We start from the raw sequence: 8,906 nt of genomic DNA on the forward strand, positions 1-8,906 counted from the left end.
TGGGTTTATTCCTAAGAAAGTGCTACAGAAAATCTGTTTTCTTCCATTCAACCATTTTTCAAAACTGTTCATGCAGCTTGTCCTGGGTCTCCACCGGGAGGAGGCCCCGGGGCAGACCCAGGACACGCTGGAGAGATTATATCTCTCGGCTGGCCTGGGAACGCCTTGGGGTTCCCCCAGATAACCTGGAGGAGGTGGCTGGGGAGAGGGAGGTCTGGGCCTCTCTGCTTAGGCTGCTGCCCCTTGGATAAAGCGAACAAAGATGGATGGATGGATGGATGGATGGATGGATGGATGGATGGATGGATGGATGTTCATCCAGCTTAGAGTCATTGAGGGTCATCTGTCAGCGCAAGGCTAACACAGACAAAACGTCAGCAACAAATTTAGAATCACTGGTTAAAATAATGCGTACGTCTTTGGACTGTGGGAGGAAGCACCCATAGTACCCGTGTGTGTGCAGAAAGAACACTAACTCCACACAGCTGACTGAGCACTTTTGGCCACTCCCTTATTTTCAAAGGGGTCGCCACAGGGATGGATCCACATTACACCAATACAGGACTGCCCTTCCTTCCTCCCTCTATCCTGGTTTGATACTGCCACGTGTACCGTGGTTTCTTTCTCCCACCAACTTATGTTCACTACTACACTACGGTATTGCGAAAATGCATCTTTTTCTCTCCGTTTTGACCTTCCGTCCACACTGAGACGCCGTTTTTTTGTAAAGGAAAACGCAGCGTTTTGAAAACGCTCTCCAAAGCGGATACATTTGAAAACGCCGTTTTCACTTCGCAGTGTGGACAGCGAACCTGGAGCCTTTTTGAAAACGATGACATTGACGGAGGGCATTATACAGCAGTTGTTTTGTTTGCTCTCAATTTTGACAGCCCTATTAAATATTAATATCTCTTTGTACATGCTCCAGATAGCTTTTCTTCAAATTCTTTAATTCTCACTTGCTTTTGCAACTTTGTACTTTTGTGTTACTCGCAGCAACAACTCCACCTCATTGTAAGTCCATTTAAAAAACTCGGTGCTTTTCCTCAACATTTTACCGCAATGTTTCAAAGAGCCGGAAAGTAAATAAACGGCAGACAGAAATGAGGCAGGTCGAATCGTCTTGCATTGCATGCATGCGCATTACTGGAGCGTAAGCGTTTTCGGCCGTTTCAATGTCCGAGAACGCTTACACAAACTCCTAAACACAAACTTAACAATGTAGTGTGTGCTGTACAGTGTAGCGAGGAATGCCCAGACCTCTACATTGGAGAGACCAAACAGCCACTTCACAAACGCATGGTACAACATAGAAGAGCCACCTCCACAGGACAAGACTCAGCTGTCCATCTGCATCTTAAGGACAAAGGTCACAAGAAGCAATTTATGTCCACAGTGAGCGACTATCTTTGAACAGAGGTGGTGGCTTAAGACACCAACTGTCTGCCATCTATAATCCAGTTTTGAGATCCCTTCCTAGATGCCTTAACCCCCACATCCCGGGCCATCTGACCTCAGGAAATCACATGATAGGGTGGGGCTAGGTTTCACCATGAGCTCACCCGAAACCTTGGCTGATTGTGACCTACTCATGTGATTAGGTAGAGGATCATTAGGGGATTGATTGTCCCTCTCGATGGGATACTCCCACAGGGCTTAAATCTGGGACTCTCCACCATTTGACCCTAGAACAGAAGAAGCTTCTTGGATGAGAGGTGAAACGTCTTCAAGCCACTTAAAGAAGTCCAGACGCTTTTCTTTCCAAGCTCCTTAGACTACGATGACCTGGATGACTGAGAGCCTTCACAGACATGTGCTGTTTTGTGCTCTAGTTTTGGAAATTAAAATTCCAGGATTTTCTCTCAATGTCATCCGGATGCGCTGGTGTGTTGTGTATGTACAGTTTTTTTCCCTTTTTGTTTCACAAACCAACATAGAGGTGTTACACTACTGGGTCTGTGTAATTCTGGGTTAAGTTATATTATTTGATTTGTTGTTTTTCATGGGTTTGGTTCTCTTTAATTTTTTTATGTGTGTGTTATATTTATAATTCCTAGTTTCTAGTTTTCTGTCTCTATGCCTTCCCTGTGTTCCATGTTTAGTTACTCTAGTCTCTGTGTTTCATGTTCCTAGTCAGTCGTGTCTCCATGTCACAGTGTCAAGTCTGCGTCTTTGTGAAGGTTTCCTGTTTATTTTGATAGTTCCTTGTCCTGTGTTCAGTGCATTTGGTTTTGCTTCCTCCACGTCTCGTTATGTCAGATTAGTCCAAGCTCTGTTTTCCTCCTGTTTCCTATTCCCTCGTTACTCCGTTGTGAATTTAAGCCCTGTGTTTTCCTCTGTCTGTTGTTGTAATACTCTATGTGCTGTAAGTTTCTCCAGGTTTCTGGTTTCTATTATTCTTAGTTCCCTGCTCCTTGTTTCCAAGTGTTAAGTTCTTAGTTTCCATGTTCAGGGTTTTGGTTTTTGAAAGTTATTTTATGGAGGATTTTTCCCAACGAAAAAAGCTGCTGCTTTAAGTTTACATTCCAAGTACAAGTCCTGCATTTGTGTCCTTCATTCTGCCTACTGCACATGACATGATGCAACCAGAATCCTAAAACACTGAAGCTACACAATAAGGGGTACTACACCAATGAGTGACATCACTATCGCTATGTGCATTTTTTATACAGTCAGTGCCAGTCAGACCAACAAGCCTGCACCACTGCTAAACACTTCTCACTGACTCTCAATGATTACAGTTTTTTCTGATTGCTTAAGCACATTTTTTGTAACTATTGGCTAATTTTGCAAACCTCTTCACACAAATAAGAAAACCTGTCACCCAATAATCAAAACATTGTAGTTCTCTTGCAAAAGCAAACACAGCTAGATTAACTCTTCACACCTTCGTAAAAATGGTGTTTCCGTATCAAACAGTACACACAAGCCATCATCTACTAAGCACACAATGCGCCAACTGCACACTGATGGTATGAATACAAAACACATCTGGCTTTTGCTTTCTCTGTGCACAAGGTAGGCTATGTCAGTTTGAGCTCATACTTCTGTCATAGATCCATAAGCATAGAGGGATCCAAACTTCAAGTACTGGTGTTTATTCAAACACATCAAAACAAACACAAGTGTTTATTTCCAAGTATAGGATTATTTGCAATCGCCATAATGACTATATGGGTTACTTGGTCTGCAGTGAACATGCTTCCTCTGCCCCCAGCATCTGGTCATCTAGCAATTCTGTAAAGTAACAATTTCAGTATTTTTACATCAATGGTATTGGTGTGTTTCTCATTGGCATATGGCAGTGCTACAAATCTTAGTGCAAAGTGACTGTACTAACCGATTCTCATTTCAAGATGTCCTTATGGTACTTGCTACAGTGTAGCGACTCGAGTTAGGCTGGACCCGTTGGCCAGCTACCCTCAGCGTCATTCCACGGTTGATGACATGGTCCACTATTGTAGCTCTGATGTCATCAGCAATTCTATTTCTTACTCTTCCTACCCTTCCTCTCCCCCCTCCTCATCTTCCTCTCCCCCCTCCTCGTCTTCCTCTTGCTCCTCCTTGTCCTTGTCGTCCTCTTCATCCTACTTCTTCACCTCCACGTCCTCTTCCTCGGCCTCCTCTACTTCTCACTCTTCCTGCTCCCTCCATTGTACTCCGCACACACAGCTTACCTGTATTATAGTGCTTAGGCTGATTGCAAAGTGAACTAATTATCTAAAAAAGTTTTCACATGTGAAAGTGTGCCAGACAGTTGGCAAATTAGTGTTAATGATAGCCATACATGTGTATACTTTTGCTAGGAGTGTGTTGGAAATTTGGTAATTGAGTGTTGTGCAGTGAATTGTGCCTACAGTTTTGCAAAGTGGGTGTTACAAAATTGCAAACTGAGTGCAAAGCAGTTTTTGTGCTTTTAGTTTTGCAAACTCAGTGAGTGGTTTTGCTATAAGTCTGAATAGTTTTAGAGATTGTGCTACAGGAATCACAGTTAGGGTTTAAGCATTCAGAAAAAACTGTAAGTCAAAGTGTTTAAACAGACCAAATTACAGGAGACCATAGGGGTGGATGAGCAGGGTGCAGCACGAAGGTCCTGGGCAGTCTTGAACCAACCCAGCGGGGCTTTTCCCTCCACCAGAAGTAACATGCTATAATTCAAAAAACGTTTTACAATTACGTTCCCCTCATAATGATCCCATTACATCTCTGGAATACCATAAAACCATAACACAGTACATCTTTACTACTATTAGTGTAACACAAGTTTTCTTTCATTCAGGAAAACTAATGGCACTTGACTGCAGAGCATACTTGCACAAACATTCATGTTTTCCATTCATTAGCTGCTTATAGATATTTCAGTCTGGACACAACAAACCTTGTGTGACTGAAAATTGTTTTCCTGCTGCAGCATCTCCGCCCAGCTGCTGTAGAAACTGTGTCGGAAAGAGCAAAGCTTGTCTCTCAGCTGAGCGGCGCTTAAGCACTCTGGTAAAACATCTATTAAATTAATGCCTCCTGATGTACTGCTTCCTGAAACCAGCCTTTACTGGGCTGTGAATAAGGGAGTCATAACTCACTGATTCACTGAGCGAGTGTCTCACAGACGATCCTTTCATGACTCAGTAACGACACACTCAGCGTGGCTCAGTGGGTGTCGCTTCATTCCAGTAACTCATTATTGAAGCCGTCACTATACATCTAAATGACGCCTGAAAGCATTTAACTGATCACACTTACACTTTAGTTCTGAAGGTTTTATTTTGGCCCCACTTCAGCCTTATTTAAAAGGTTGATAATTTCTCATTTACACACAGCACCTACACAAAGCTGAGCCGAGTCTGCTTTTCCTTATCTCTTGCTCCAAATGAAGAAGTCAGCGTACAGCATGTTCAAGAAATCCCTGCAATCCCCTATGATGCCACAGGAAGTGGATATCCCTGATGATCCCATCTTAAATCCCTCTGTTTGCAAGAGACAGCCAATCAGAATCAAGTTGTCTCAAAGGGGGAAGAGCCAAAATGGCTTGTTACAGAAATGACATGAAATGAGAGGTTGCACTGAGGCCCAGTATGAAATAAATAAGGATTATTTTGAACTGTGAATCATACAATAGATCCCAAGTGTAACAGCAGGACCTGGAAAGGAGATGATTAAGGTCATTTCACTTTTGTTGCATTTAAGATCAATTTTGGCTGTTTAATCTGTCAACCAATCAAATTCAAGAATTCGAGAGAGTTTAAGAAGCCCTGAGTCTTTTCAGTTTCAAAAACTCAGCTGACTAGCAAGGGGTGCCTCAGAACCTCAGGGACAATACGTGTCAGTGTAGGCCAGTCATTAACCAAACCCTGCTTTTTTAACTCAAGTGGGACCAAAAGGCACAAACTGAAAATCCTCCTGCACTAAGTAAGACTTGAAACTAGAGACGGAGACCATAAACTCATCAGGAAAGTGTTTACTAAGCTCACACAGAAACCAAGTTAAGGACAGATTTCTTTTTGCCATCAGAGGAGTCACCCCCTGCTGGCCTTTAAAAACCATGCAGGTTTATGCAGATTGTTGGCTTCATGCTCCAGAACCAGAAGTATGTTGGCATACTTTGGCATGCAGAGAGGAGCAGCCAGGGATCGAACCACCAACTTTCCAGTTAGCGGATGGCCTGCTCCTCCTCCTGATTGTTGACCATCAAATCACCATGTTGCAGGATTTTAGCTCCTCCCTGTGTTTAGGTGGAGACAACAGTCTTGTATTAAAGACGTACCAAGCCAGTTTTGGAAGGTTAAAAGCATGGGGGTAGTATTAACCCGCAGGTTTCTCAGCCAAACAGCCAAACATCTGGTTTGGAGATTTTTGTTTTCTACTTTTTTTCCCCCGACTTGCCATTTGACTTCTTTGCTACAACGTTAGGTTTGAAGATGGTGGTTTGAGTTAACATGCATCTCTTCACAACATTAACCCTGCACGAAAACCTAAGAGTTAGGATCAGTGACTGTGCCAGTCTTACTAATCCCATCCCTGAGTTTATAACATAGTGAGGCCCTGGTGTTTGCTATGAAGACTATGGTTTCAGTCAGTGACACTACAGGGAGGACTCAGTCTGTTTCCTAGACTTTTTAAATACTCGAACACTTGTCCACCCAAGATTTAGTCACATCGCCATCTGTCATTTTTCTTTTCACTCTTTTCCTCTTTCAGTTCTCCATGGTGGACCATCAGGTATCATGGGTCATTCAGATGTTTTTGATCTCAATCTTTGTCTAGCAGCACCGTCATCCTTTTGTCCATTAAATACCTGAATTGTGTGGTTGGTTTGCAGTAGGTGTTTAGGTCCTACACAATCATTTTCATAACAGTTCTTTCTCAACTGTTGATGGTGCAAATCTACTACACTGTTTCTCTGTGCACACATCTGTCCCCTCTACTGTTCGGCCAGATTTCCCATCAGAGTCGAGGGTTGGGGGATGCAGGGTGTGGTATGCTGCACAAACTGAACTCTGAATGTTATTTGTGACACTTGAGCCTTTCTGTGTCTCTGTTTTGTAACTCCACACGCTTTCTATTTTTGCCAGCTTCGCGCAGACATCTACTGCATCATCTGCTTCTGTCATATTTTCCATTTCTAGGTTAAAGGATGTTGTTTGTTGAAGAGATTGTGCAGACAAATTTATGATTTGGGGGTTATATTAATAAATCTATTAGAAAAACCTGGCATGGGATAAGAGTACAGTTTTTCTTTGGACATTTATTAAAGTGATCCGTGTGGGAAACCAGAGCATGGCCTCCCACTCTCCTTTTAGAGTCTAGAATTTGCATCATGAATGTGAAGTATGTGATGAAATAATCAAGTTTGGAAAGGAAGGCCTTTAAACCCGTTAAATTGTAAACAAAAAACGTTTTACCGCTTTCAGTAATTCTGAGTAAGTTTAATCATTCATCATGAATTATTTGGATATGCTTTAATTGATAAAACATATACAGGTGAGGTAAAAGGTTCATGAAGAGGTTTATTAGCCTGTGAGCTCAAACCTGACCCCAACCTCATAAAAATGTGCTTATATTTTTGTCTCTGAGGTCTTAAGGTAGTTGGAAATCCTGTTGATTTTTCAGTATTATAAAAGTCGCAAAGCAGCAAATGTTAATTAGTGACCATTTTAACTGGATTTACAGCAATGACCTTAAAATATTTTTGCCTAATAATAACTAATAATGTTATCATTTCTAAACTGAACGCACACACATCACACTTAGCTTAGATCACGTTTTTCACTCCATTACAGATCAAATCCACCGTCATGAGTCAGGCTTCCATAAATAGCTTGGTTTGAGTCACTGCTGATGTTTTGTTGACCCGTCCATCCACCCTGACCTCCTCCCTCAGCTGACTATTTGGTTCTGCAACGTCATTTGTATGACTGATGTTGTTGTGCATCGACAAGACACATTTTAAATATAACATTTCCACACTTCTGATTATTAGTATTTTTGATTATTTAGTGAATGAAGCAGAACACCAAGCTTGTCTGATTTTTTTCTGATGAAAAAACGGGAAATAATTCAGCTGCCAATAATATGGAACAACACCTCAAAACTACCTTAAGTAATTAGCTGATATAAACTACTGTAACAAATCTTTAATGTAAACTGCTTTATTTATTGAAATATCCTGATTTCTTTATTTTAATCATTATATTTGGACTCTGGATATTTATTTGTTGTGGAGTTTTTTTTATTTCAAATAAACATTTTGATAACTTCTCATACTGTTTACTTGGTGATATAAAACCTATATTTATCTCAGTTTTTCTGTTAGCTGACATTTAATTTAGTTCAGATGATCTTGTCTGGATTTTTTTTTTTCTTTAATAGCAGTTGTGATTCACCAACTCTTTATACAGATCTCTGTATCTTTGCATTTCTGAATATTTGAGGGAAAAGTATGTTTTTATGTGATTGTCCTGTTTTTTGTATAATAACTGCAAACAATAAATAAATGCGCAAAAAAATTATAAATACTGTTTTGCTTCCATCAGTGTAAGGTGTTTCAGTAATGGTATACGCCAATATATTTTCTAAATTATCGGTCTATGATATTGGCATGTTGGCAAATATGATGGCACATACCCATTTCAGTAGTGGTCAGATGTTTTTCTATTTTTCTTTGTGGCAAATTAAAACAAATATATCAAAACAAGCCAGAAATCAGAGTTACTCACCTGGTAGCTCTTAGTGTCACAGCTGTTCGGTCCCAAAATGACTCCAGTCCTTATTAATACTTCACTTCTTCTCCAGCACTCACCACACCAGCGTGTCTGTCTTCTTTCCTTTAAATCTTAAATCCAGCCTTCACTGTGTCTCCTTTTCTGCCAAAGTTGGAGCATGGTGAAGCTTTGTCCTCTCCAAGTTTGGGCTGTATGCTCACTGGCCGAGAGAGTATGAGTGAGAACTGAAGACAGAGAGAGAGGGGAGGGGATCGTGCGAGGGCAGAGATGAGAATAAACAGACTCTTTCTCTGAGCTGAAATAAAATAAGTTCTCTTTTTGCCGCAGGATGTTCAGCCTCTCTCTTTACGCCTGCTTGTTCCCGGTCATCAGCACTGAGGCTCTGCTCTATATTTAACCCGTGCTCTCACTCTGTGTTAGCAGCTCAACTGACTGACGGACTGACTGAGGCTCGTCCAAACCCCCAACAGCTGAGCTATCAGCCCTGACCACACCTTCTCCTCCTCTCACAGCCAAAGGACTAGGTTTGGGTGCGTTTGGCTTGAGTTGTGGTTTGTTTTGTTTCACTCCAAAATATTTTTATTCTTAACAGCATGAAACCCTGATGTTCCTGCCCTTCTGTTAATGTGACATCACTGTACTTGAGTTGATCACTCAAAATTAAGTGGATTTAACTTGAATAAACAA

General features: G+C 41.3%; 1 protein-coding gene across 4 annotated transcripts in view; it reads right to left on the reverse strand.

Annotated features, from left to right (window-relative positions):
* filip1b (filamin A interacting protein 1b) overlaps positions 1–8,669 on the reverse strand; it is a 61,444-nt gene extending 52,775 nt beyond the window's left edge. For all 4 annotated transcript variants that reach the window (XM_005732739.1, XM_005732737.2, XM_005732738.1 and 1 more), the window contains exon 1: positions 8,214–8,669. The gene's annotated coding sequence lies outside the window, so the exon portion shown is untranslated. The remainder of the gene's footprint in view (positions 1–8,213) is intronic.
* Between the last annotated feature and the right edge of the window lie 237 nt (positions 8,670–8,906).

This window comes from Pundamilia nyererei, unplaced genomic scaffold, assembly GCF_000239375.1.
Source record: "Pundamilia nyererei isolate P.nyererei 1_Seehausen unplaced genomic scaffold, PunNye1.0 scaffold00048, whole genome shotgun sequence".
Taxonomy (NCBI): domain Eukaryota; kingdom Metazoa; phylum Chordata; class Actinopteri; order Cichliformes; family Cichlidae; genus Pundamilia; species Pundamilia nyererei.